The sequence below is a fragment of the Salvelinus sp. IW2-2015 genome, unplaced genomic scaffold (assembly GCF_002910315.2).
Source record: "Salvelinus sp. IW2-2015 unplaced genomic scaffold, ASM291031v2 Un_scaffold3220, whole genome shotgun sequence".
Classification (NCBI taxonomy): domain Eukaryota; kingdom Metazoa; phylum Chordata; class Actinopteri; order Salmoniformes; family Salmonidae; genus Salvelinus; species Salvelinus sp. IW2-2015.
This window is the reverse complement of record NW_019944507.1, coordinates 133,608-146,417: the sequence shown is the minus strand read 5'-3', so window position 1 is coordinate 146,417 and position 12,810 is coordinate 133,608. Positions and strand designations below refer to the sequence as shown.

At 43.7% G+C, this 12,810-nt stretch overlaps 1 pseudogene; it reads left to right on the top strand.

Annotated features, from left to right (window-relative positions):
- The first annotated feature begins 979 nt into the window (after positions 1–979).
- Positions 980–12,810, top strand: part of LOC112075528 (anoctamin-5-like) — a 25,693-nt pseudogene continuing 13,862 nt past the window's right edge.

Here is a 12,810-nt window from a genome sequence, read left to right as displayed (position 1 = left end):
CGGTCTATAAAAAAAGTGGTCAGACGAAGTAGATGCTAAACTACAAGACTTGTTTTGCTAGCATAGACTGGAATATGTTCTGGGATTCTTCCGATAGCTTTGAGGAGTACACCACATCAGTCACTGGCTTCATCAATAAGTGCATCGATGACCTAGTCGCCACAGTGACTGTATGTACATACCGCAACCAGAAGCCATGGATTACTCCCCGAGAGGGGAGTTTTCTCCTCTCTCCACCTCGTATTGATAGTCACGGTTTGACCCACTTTACACACGCAGCTGCAGCCTGGCGATGTTCTGGTCTAGTCTGGGAGGTGAGTTATTTTCTTCACCTCGTGTTGAGGTTCTAAGTTCCAAGCATTTCAACCGTGTAACATGTACATGTACATATTACCTCAATTACCTCGACTAAGTATCAGACAGCAAGGTTGATATAAATCTCTGCTGTTGAAAATAAAATATTAGTCTAAAAGAAATGTGAGATAATGCCTATATGCTTTTTATAGTGGAGATCAAGTTTATAAATTGCCTGGCTGGGCTGATGATACAATGGATTGCGCAGTCAGATAGAACAGAGTAAATAGGCATTTTAACGTCATAGATTTAGTGTGTGGTAACTTGTGGAATAGACACCGGCTGGAATGCGGCTTTAACCAATCAGCATTCAGGATTAGACCCACCCGTTGTATAATCCAACATACACAAACCCCCTAGGCAGAGTGACAGACCTTACAGTATATTTCCAAGAGATCTTGATTGCTGTAAACTCTGCAAGCTGAATTCACCTTTAAAAGTAAACTGCAGTGCCCAGGTCGTTAACTGTAACTGCGTCTGCCCATTATTTTTAGACACTAGATAGACCTGACCTGGAGGTCACCACCTGCTTGTTGTTGTTTGATTGGTTGTGTTGTATTTCCCATAACAGGAAGTATTACGTGGAGAAGATGTTTGATTGGTTGTGTTGTATTTCCCATAACAGGAAGTATTACGGGGAGAAGATGTTTGAGTGGTTGTGTTGTATTTCCCATAACAGGAAGTATTACGGGGAGAAGATTGGGATCTACTTTGCCTGGCTGGGTTTCTACACTGAGATGCTGTTCTTCGCTGCGGTAGTAGGCCTGATCTGTTTTCTCTATGGATTGTTCACCTTCGATGACAACATCTGGAGGTGAGGGCCCATGAATCCCAATTCAACCCCTAGCCACTAGCCCCTTACATTTATGTTGTGTAGCCCCTAGCTCCTATCCTCCTATCCCCAATCCTGTTGATCTGAGAGGATTGTTGGTGTAAGCAGTAACGAGTGTAATTATTATACATTTGTACGTTGTCCGCGGATGTCAGATTGATACGTTCAATGATTGGGACTCTAGCTAAGGTGGCTGAGAATGTAGCTCGTATGTTTTAATACAGTTAGACCTACACTACCGGTCAAAACTTTTAAAACACCTACTCATTCAAGGGTTTTTCTTTATTTTATACATTTGTAGAATAATAGTGAAGACATCAAAACTATGAAATAACACATATGGAATCATGTAGTAACCAAAAAAGTGTTAAACAAATCAAAATATATTTTATATTTGAGATTCTTCAAATAGCCACCCTTTACCTTGATGACAGCTTTGCACACGTTTGGCATTCTCTCAACCATCTTCACCCGGAATGCTTTTCCAACAATCTTGAACAAGTTCCCACACATGCTGAGCACTTGTTGGCTGCTTTTCCTTCACTTTGCGGTCCAACTTATCCCAAACCATCTCAATTGGGTTGAGGTTAGGTGATTGTGAAAGCCAGATCATCTGATGCAGTACTCCATCACTCTCTTTCTTGGTAAAATAGCCTTTACACAGCCTGGAGGAGTGTTGGATCATTGTCCTGCTGAAAAGCAAATGATAGTCCCACTAAGCCCAAACCAGATGGGATGGTGTATCGCTGCAGAATACTGTGGTAGCCATGCTGGTTAAGTGTGCCTTGAATTCTAAATAAATCACAGACAGTGTCACCAGCAAAGCACCCACACTCCATCACACCTCCTCCTCCATGGTTTACGGTGGGAAATACACATGCGGAGATCATCCATTCACCCACACTGAGTCTCACAAAGACACGGCGGTTGGAACCAAAACTCTAGACCAAAGTACACATTTCTGCCGGTCTAATGTCCATTGCTCCTGTTTCTTGGACCAAGCAAGTCTCTTCTTKTTATTGGTGTCCTTTAGTAGTGGTTTCTTTGCAGCAATTCGACCATGAAGGCCTGATTCACACAGTCTCCTCTGAACAGTTGATGTTGAGATGTGTCTGTTACTTGAACTCTGTGAAGCATTTATTTGGGCTGCAATTTCTGAGGCTCTAATGAACTTATCCTCTGCAACAGAGGTAACTCTGGTCTTCCATTCCTGTGGCGGTCCTCATGAGAGCCAGTGTCATATAGTGCCTGATGGTTTTTGTGACTGCACTTGTATAAACCTTTGAAATGTTCCGTATTGACTGACCTTCATGTCTTAAAGTAATGATGGACTGTCATTTCTCTTTGCTTATTTGAGCTGTTCTTTCCATAATATGGACTTGGTCTTTTACCAAATAGGGCTATATTCTGTACACCCCCCCCCCCCCCCCCACACCTTGTCACAACACAACTGATCACCAGGAAAGAAATTCCACAAATTAACTTTTAAAGAAGGCACACCTGTTAATTGAAATGCATTCCAGGTGACTACTTCATGAAGCTGGTTGGGAGAATTCCAAGAGTGTGAAAAGCTGTCATCAAGGCAAAGAGTGGCTATTTGAAGAATCTCAAATATAAAATATATTTTGATTTGTTTAACACTTTTTTGGTTACTACATGATTCCATATGTGTTATTTCATAGTTGTGATGTCTTCACTGTTATTCTACAATGTAGAAAAAAAAAAAAATGTTTTGATTGAGTAGGTGTTGTAACTACCTTACACCGGTGGTGTTAATCACGACATCATGACGCTATCATTTACGTTGCTTTGAAATATCTTTCTTATGTCCTTCTCCGTCATTCTTCGTTGTTTCAGTAAAGAAATCTGCAGTGAGGAGATTGGAGGCAACATTATCATGTGTCCGCTGTGTGATAAGACGTGTGGCTACTGGAAGCTCAACTCAACGTGTAACTCGTCCTGGGTAAGAAGTACACCCAGGCTTTACACTGTGAAGATATAAAGATAATCATTGTTTTAGGGCTCCCAAGTGGCGCAGCGGTTTAAGGTCTAATCTCTAATAATTTAAGGTTTAATCTCTAGTTCGAATCCAGGKTGCTTCTACATCTGCATTGCTTTTTGTTTAGGGTTTTAGGCTGGGTTTCTGTATAGCACTTCTGTATAGCACTACATCAGCTGATGTAAAAATTGGTTTATAAATACATTTGATTGATTGGTTGATTGATATCACAACCGGACGTGATTGGGAGTTCCATAGGGTGGCGCACAATTGGCCCAGCGTTGTCCGGGTTTGGCCGGTGTAGGCCGTCATTGTAAATATGAATTTGTTTTTAACAGACTTGCCTAGTTAAATAAAGGTTAAATGTAACAAATAATAATCCTAATAAAAATGGAAATGTGTTCAATTTGTAGACACATATCTCTCAGGAGTTTTCGATCCTCTCATGTGTTCTGCTTTTAAAACATGTTATTTTATCTATGAACTTACTCTGTTTTTTTCTTCTTTCAGCAATCGCATATGTTTGACAATGTGGGGACAGTTTTCTTTGCCATATTCATGGGGATTTGGGGTAAGTGACAGGCACTGAGTACTGTAAATGTGCATGACTAGACCTGAGTACCCCCTAGTGGCAGCTGCCAATAACTACAACTGGAAAAACAGACATTCTCTTGGAGTACTATTGTACTTTATAACAGCGGAGCCTCTCTAGTCTGAAGTCGGGACCTGTTTACAGTTACATGTTTTACATTTTAGTCACTTACAGCAGCGATTAGGGTTAAGTGCCTTGCTCAAGGGCACATCGGCATATTTTTCCACCATTTGAACCAGCGACCTTTCGCCAAACATACGACACGGAGAGTGTACCCAGCCTATAGCCTCATCTGTATGAATGCTCTGTCATGTGGGTGAATTCCTACTGAATATAGTGGACACTGAAGAGATGAGGGATATCTAACACAATGCTAAACTATTACTAGTAAAAAAATAAAAAAGTTATACCAAGCCTTTCCACAGAGTCTCCTTTTGGCCTAACTCTGTCTCCTCATCCTGTCCTTCTGCAGTGACTCTGTTCCTGGAGTTCTGGAAGCGTCGGCAGGCCCGTCTGGAGTATGAGTGGGACCTGGTGGACTTTGAGGAAGAGCAGCAGCAGCTTCAACTACGACCAGAGTACGAGATCAAGTGTACCAGCCGCAGACTCAACCCCGTCACACAGGTGCTTGTGTTACCATCACTTACCTGCATCATAACACTGGGTTAGGGTTAGGGGTTAAAGGTTTAGGGTTAAGGGTTTAGGGTTAGGGGCTTGTGTTACCATCACTTATCTGCATCATAACACTGGGTTAGGGTTGGGGGGTTATGGGTTAGAGGTTAGGGTTTAGGAGTTAGGGTTTAGGGGCTTGTGTTACCATCACTTATCTGCATCATAACACTGGGTTAGAGTTAAGGGGTTGGGGTTAGGGGTTAGGGTTAAGGGTTTAGGGGCTTGTGTTACCATATTGTTTCTGTGCATTACATTGTTGAATGCTTTACAAATAATACGGTGTGATTATTGCGCTGTAGTTTATATTCTAGATACATACAGTATGTTTATGTCTGGATTTGACTACAAACAACATTGCTGATGAAGCTTAGTTGTTCAGCAAGTTAAAAGACAAGTAGGACATGGATAAAGAGGGCTGTTACTTCACCCTCCATCCACATCTTCACCNTAGGACATGGATAAAGAGGGCTGTTACTTCACCCTCCATCCACATCTTCACCATAGGACATGGATAAAGAGGGCTGTTACTTCACCCTCCATCCACATCTTCACCATAGGACATGGATAAAGAGGGCTGTTACTTCACCCTCCATCTACATCTTCACCCTCCATAGCCTCACCCTTCATCTTCTCCCTCCACATCCTCTCCCTCCACATCCTCACCATCCTCAACCTCCACATTTTCACCCTCCACATCTTCACTCTTCACCTCCTCACTCTCCACATCTTTACACTCCAAATACTCACCCTCCACATCTTCATCCTCCTCATCCTCCACGTCTTCACCCTCCACCTCCTCATCCTCCATCCTCCACATCATCATCCTCCACCTCTTCACCCACGCATCTTCACCATCTTCACCCTCCCCATCTTCATCCTCCACATCTTCACCCTCCACATCACCATCCTCCACATCTTCACCCTCCACATCCTCACCATCTTCCCCCTCCTCATCCTCCACATCTTCAACCTCCTCACCCTCACCATCTTCACCCTCCACATCCTCACCATCTTCACCCTCCACATCCTCCACCTCCTCACCCTCCACATCTTCACCCTCCACATCCTCACTATCTTCATCCTCCACCTCCTCACCCCACCTGTCTGTAACTGTACTGTAGGAGGAGGAGTGGGTCCTTGACAGGACAGCAGCTGATCTAGTGGGCAAAGTGCTCCTGTGTTGGGCCACCGTGGTGTTGTGGGTAAGACTGGCACAGAGGGAAGAGGAATGCCGGTTTGTTGTGACGTGGAGAGATGGTTTGGCAGGAGTTGTTTGGCGGGCCTGGCTTGTGTTGCTTACTCACGTCTGGATGGAAGATGTCTGAAGCTAACTGCAGCGTTTTACCTGGTGAACTACGGAAGCCTTGATGTTCCAAAGTTAAAACAGAGTTGTGGTCGTYTTTAATAGCCTGGTGGTCTAGATCTGGTTCTGCTGTAGAGCCATGGCCACGGTCACGACAATGACCAGAACCATAGACGTTGACTATCTCTGGGACCTGGCTAATTAAAGCATGGATTCACCAGGAAAGGGCTACAGTGGGTCAGTGAACTGGTCTGGGGTCAGGTKTGAAGTATGACACAGGGTTTGGGGGTCCATTCCGTTTAAATTAATTTCCCCATATGAGGAAAAACTGGAATCTGAATTTCAGTTTACTAATTGAAATGGAATTGAACCCAACTCTGGTATGACATGTCTTCACCAGTAGCCGAATGGTAACCATGGTGACTGACTGTGCATGTTTGTCCCTGCTTTGCTTGGTTACGGTGTTGTAGGAGATGGAACCATACTTTCCCGCAAAATCCCAGTGTGCTCGTACATTCCTGTCTGGAGCCACCGTCATATTCTGGGTGAGCATTTATTCATGATAGTCTACTCTGTATCTCCCTCCTCCCTCATTCTTCTCCTCCCTTGTTCTCATCTCACTCCTCCCTCATCTTCCTCCTCCCTTGTTCTCATCTCCCTCCTTCCTCATCCACTCCCTTGTTCTCATCTCCCTCCTCCCTCATCTTCCTCCTCCCTTGTTCTCATCTCCCTCCTCCCTTGTTCTCATCTCCCTCCTTTCTCCTCCCTTGTTCTCATCTCCCTCCTCCCTCATCTTCCTCCTCCCTTGTTCTCATCTCCCTCCTCCCTCATCTTCCTCCTCCCTTGTTCTCATCTCCCTCCTTCCTCCTCCCTTGTTCTCATCTCCCTCCTTCCTCATCTTTCTTCTCCCTCCTTCCTCATCTTTCTCATCCCTTGTTCTCATCTCCCTCCTTCCTCATCCKTCTCCTCCCTTGTTCTCAGCTCCCTTCTCTCTCTCCTCTTCTAGTMTCTCCTCCCTCTCGTCCTCCTTTTCTTGTTATTTCCCTCCTGTCTACTCCTCTACACTCTCCTCTTCCCCCCTCTCCTTCTCTCCCTCCTCCTGTCTCCTCTTCCTCTCCTCACCTTCCTCTTCATCAGTATCTTCTTCATATGATCATCATCACTCCTTATCCTCACCAACAAATCTTCCATATTTCTCAGAACATTATAGAAAATGTTTGGAAATATTATTGAGAGATACTTTTACGATATTTATGGATCCGAAACTGTGTGCTGAATGTGCATGATTTTTTATAAGCATGTGCACCATACTTTTGTGTTTTTTTTTTTAGATGGTATTGTTTTTACTCTTTACTATTTAATTCTGTGTTGATGTGGTGGTGATTTGCCTGTGTGTGAAACCTTTTCTATTCCACTAGTACGTGTAAAATGTCTGGTTTTGGCCTCATTTCCTTTTCAAATTCAGTCAATTCGGTTTCATTTCAATTTCACATAACTTCCTGAATTGTATCTGTCCCTTTATGTACACTCTCACGCCTATGCCCTCTCTTCACCAATCCCCTTCTCTGCCTCAGATCTCCCTGATCATAGCGTGTATCATCGGGGTGATAGCGTACCGTCTGGCGGTGTACGCGGCGTTTGCTAGCATCATGAAGGACAGCCCCACCAATAACATCCAAATGGTGGGCTCCATCATCACCCCTCAGCTCGCCACCTCTGTCACCGCTTCCTGTATCAACTTCGTCATCATCATGATCCTCAATGTGATGTATGAGAGAGTGGCCATCTGGATCACTGACATGGGTAAGATAGAGAGTAGCTGTCTGGATCACTGGTAAGATGTACGCATGGGGTAACAGAGGGCAGAGAGAAATATTGATGTTTTAAGTCAGGTTAGAAACAGATAAATACTTATTTGTGGTTGCTAAAAAGACAACACCAAAATTGTGTTTGCATCCTGACCATGAAAATATGAACGACGTCGTTAAAAAAAGACAATCGCAGCCCTGCTTCAGTGAGTCGAATGCTGATTTACGATAGACGGATCAATACCTTACTGTAGCCTCTCCTCGTTGTGAATGTTGTTGTTTTTTTCSCCCTCAGAGATTCCCAAGACGCACCTGGAGTACGAGAACAAGCTGACGGTCAAGATGTTTCTGTTCCAGTTCGTCAACTACTACTCTTCCTGTTTCTACGTGGCCTTCTTCAAGGGGAAGTTCGTCGGCCGTCCCGGAGACTACATCTACATGTTCGGCTGGAYCAAGCTGAGGAACGAGGAGGTAGAGTACCTAGTGTCTACTAACGAGATTACAACCAACTGGTCTCTGTTACAACCAGTTTAAGACGTCCAATTCATAACGAGGTCAAAACGTTGTGGGTTTGGTTGTTATCGAGTCAGATATCCTGGTTACAACCAGATAGACTGATTTTTCTGGTTGCTAAAACAACGTTAGCAAAATGTCCTTATACAACCAGTACAACTTGACCATGCAACCAGTATTGCCCGCTGTGAGGAAGATGAGAAACCTGGACTTGACTTGACCACACGTCTGTCCTTCCCCAGTGTGACCCAGGTGGATGTCTCATTGAGCTGACCACTCAGCTGGTCATAGTGATGGCAGGCAAACAGGTGTGGGGTAACATCCAGGAAGCTCTGGTCCCGTAAGTATTCATTCTGACATTGTCACCATACCTAAGGTCTGTAAACATGTCGTCTTGGGGCCAATACCTAACTTAAGATGTCTTTTACTCTGACTTAACGGTGGACTTTAGGGTAAATCATGTATTGATGTTAATAATGAAAGATTTTCGCTAACACTTGAGTCTCGCATGCAGATGTCAATTTAGGATTCTGCCCCTTTTTTAAAACGTTTTCTATACATTCTAGCCACAAATGTGAAGAGCAGTACCTCTGACCACTGTGTTGATACTTCCAGGTGGCTKCTGAACTGGTGGGGGAGCCGTAAAGCCCGTAGCCACCCTGAGAGCCTGTACAGCCGCTGGGAGCAGGACCATGACCTGCAGAACTTTAGCCATCTGGGTCTTTTCTATGAGTACCTGGAGATGGGTGAGTACTGCAGCCAGGGACACACAGAACTATACACATACAGTGCATTCGGAAGGTATTCAGACCCCTTGACTTTTTCCACATTTTGTTACTTTACAGCCTTATTCTAAATTGATCAAGTATTTTTTTTCTTCTCCTAAATCTTACTCACATTACCCCATAAGACAAAGCGAAAAACTTTTTTTAAATGTTAGCACATTTATAAACAAAAAAACAGAAATATCTTATTTACATAAGTATTCAGACCCTTTGCTATGAGACTCAAAATGTGAGCTCAGGTGCATCCTGTTTCCATTGATCATCCTTGAGATGTTTCTACAACTTGATTGGAGTCCACCTGTGGTAAATTCAATTGATTGGACATATTTGGAAAGCCCACACCTGTCTATATAAGGTCCCACAGCATGGTCAGAGCAAAAACCAAGCCATGAGGTCGAAGGACATCTCCGTAGAGCCCGAGACAGGATTGTGTCGAGGACAGATGTGGGGAAGGGTACCAAAACATTTCTGCAGCATTGAAGGTCCCCAAGAACACAGTGGCCTCCATTCTTAAATGGGAGAAGTTTGGAATCACCAAGACTCTTCCTAGAGCTGACCGCCCGGCCAAACTGAGCAATTGTGGAGAAGGGCCTTGGTCAGGGAGGTGACAAAGAACCCAATGGTCACTCTGACAGAGCTCCAGAGTTCCTCTGTGGAGATGGGAGAACCCTCCAGCAGGACAACCATCTCTGTCAGAGGTTGTTGTCCTAGTACCACACGGCCAGGTCTCTGACCTGCACCCTATAGGCTGTCTCATTATTATCAGTGTCAGGCACTGTTGTGTCATCAGCAAACTTAATGATGGTGTTGGAGTCGTGCCTTGCCGTGCAGTCATGAGTGAACAGGGAGTACAGGAGGGTACTGAGCACACACCCCTGAGGYGCCCCCGTGTTGAGGATCAGCGTGGCGGATGTGTTGTTACCCACCCTTACCACCTGGGGGCAGSCCGTCAGGAAGTCCAGGATCCAGTTGCAGAGGGAGGTGTTTAGTCCCAGGGTCCTTAGCTTAGTGATGAGGTTTGAGTGCACTATGGTGTTGAACGCTGAGCTGTAGTCAATGAATAGCATTCTCACATACATTACCATTCAAAGGTTTGGGGTTACTTATAAATGTCCTTGTTTTTGAAAGAAAAGCTACTTTTTTGTCCATTAAAATAACATCATATTGAACAAGAATAGACTGACGAGTTTCAAAAGAAACTGGTCATTTTGAGCCTGTAATCGAACCCACAAATGCTGATGCTCCAGARACTCAACTAGTCTAAAGAAGGACAGTTTTATTGCTTCTTTAATCAGAACAGTTTTCAGCTGTGCTAACATAATTACAAAAGGGTTTTCTAATGATCAATTAGCCTTTTAAAACGATAAACTTGGATTAGCTAACACAACGTGCCATTGGAACACAGGAGTGATGGTTGCTGATAATGGGCCTCTGTACGCCTATGTAGATATTCCATAAAAAAATCTGCCGTTTCCAGCTACAATAGTCATTTACAACATTAACAATGTCTACACTGTATTTCTGATCAATTTGCTGTTATTTTAATGGACCAAAAAGCTGATTTTCTTTTTAAAAAACAAGGAAACTTCTAAGTGACATCAAACTTTTGAACAGTGGTGTTGGTGTTTCTTCTGTCCAGGTGAGAAAGGGCAGTGTGGAGTGCAATAGAGATTGCATCATCTGTGGATCTGTTGGTGCGGTATGCAAATTGGAGTGGGTCTAGGGTTTCTGGGATAATGGTGTTTATGTGAGCCATGACGAGCCTTTCAAAGCATTTCATGGCTACAGAAGTGAGTGTTACGGGTCGGTAGTCATTTAGGCAGGTTACCTTCGTGTTCWTGGGCACGGGGACTATGGTGGTTTGCTTGAAACATGTTGGTATTACAGACTCAGTCAGGGAGAGCGTTTTCCTGTTTGCTTATGGCGGCATACAGCACATTTAGTGCGGTTTTAGTGCCAACCTCGGTCTGTGGTGGTATGTAGACGGCTATGAAAAATTCAGGTAGATAGTAGGTAGATAGTGTGGTCTACAGCTTATCATGAGATACTCTCCCTCGGCGAGCAAAACCTTGAGACTTTCTTAGATTTCGTGCACCAGCTGTTGTTTACAAATATGCATAGGCCTCCGCCCCGTGTCTTACCAGAGGTTGCTGATCTGTCCTGCCGATAATGTGTATAACCCTCCAGCTGTATGTTCTTAATGTCGTCGTTCAGCCACGACTCGGTGAAACATAAGATATTATAGTTTTTAATATCCCGTTGGTAGGATATATACGTGCTTTCAGTTCGTCCCATTTATTTTCCAGTGATTGAACGTTAGCTAGCAGGACGGAAGGCAAAGGCAGATTAGCCACACGTCTCCTGATCCTCACAAGGCATCCTGATCTCTTTCCGCGAAACCTACGTTTCCTTTACCAGCGAATCACGGGAATCTGGGCCTGATCGGGTGTCTGTAGTATATCCCTCGCGTCCGACTCATTGAAGAAGAACTCCTCATCCAATTTGAGGTGAGTAATCACAGTTCTGATGTCCAGAAGCTATTTTCGGTCATAAGAGACGGTAGCAGCAACATTATGTACAAAACAAGTTATGAACAACGCGAAAAAACAAACAAAATAACATGATTGGTTAAGAGCCGTTAAGACGTCAGCCGTCCCCTCCGGCCTCATCTCCAGTCCAAGCGTCACGTCTGGAGGAAAGCTGGTACAATCCCTACGGTGAAGCATGGTGGTGGCAGCAGCATCATGCTTTGGGGATGTTTTTCAGCTGCAGGGACTGGGAGACTAGTCAGGGTCGAAGGAAAGATGAATGGAGCAAAGTAGAGAGAGATCCTTGATGAAAACTTGCTCAGGACCTCAGACTTGGGTGAAGGTTAACCTTCCAACAGGACATCAACCTTAAGCACACAGCAAAGACAATGAGGAGGGGGAAAAAACGATTGAATCCATTTTAGAATAAGGCTGTAACGTAACAAAATGTGAAAAAAGTCAAGGGGTCTGAAATCTTTCCGAATGCACTGTAGGCGCTTTCTCAATTAGTCTTTCATTGATTCCTCGTATCTTCTCTCTTCACCTCCTTATTCAAATGTTTTGGAGGAGGAGATCCGAGGGAGGGACGTTGTATCTTCTCCCTTTGCATTTTGAAAAGTGTAGGGGGTGCAAGAAATCGAGGAAAGATTAATTGAGAAACAGCCACACCCTCTAAAGAAATGTAGAAACATAAACATGAATTGAGAAACAGCCTAACCCTCTAATAAAATATAGAAACATGAATTGAGAAACAGCCTTACCCTCTATAAAATTGAGAAAACATGAATTGAGAAACAGCCATACCTCTAAAGAAATGTAGAAACATGAATTGAGAAAACAGCCTTACCCTCTAATCAAATGTAGAAACATGAATTGAGAAACAGCCTTACCTCTCTAATAAAATATAGAAACATGAATTGAGAAACAGCCTTACCCTCTAATAAAATGTAGAAACATGATTGAGAAACAGCCATACCCTCTAAAGAAATGTAGAAACATGAATTGAGAAACAGCCATAACCATCTAAAGAAATGTAGAAACATGAATTGAGAAACAGTCTTACCCTCCAATAAAATATAGAAACATGAATTGAGAAACAGCCTTACCCTCTAATAAAATATAGAAACATGAATTGAGAAACAGCCATACCCTCTAATAAAACATGTTGAGAAACAGCTACTTAATCAATGTAGAAACATGAATGAGAAACAGCCATACCCTCTAAAGAAATGTAATACTCATTGCAAAGATATCCTGCTCTCCTTCAGAGGACACCGTGTCCCTGTATCTCACGCGTCATATCTCCTCCCCTCTCCTACACAGTGATCCAGTTTGGTTTCATCACTCTGTTCGTGGCCTCCTTCCCTCTGGCCCCCTGCGGCTGGCTGTTGAACAACATTATAGAAGTTTAGAGTGGACGCCTG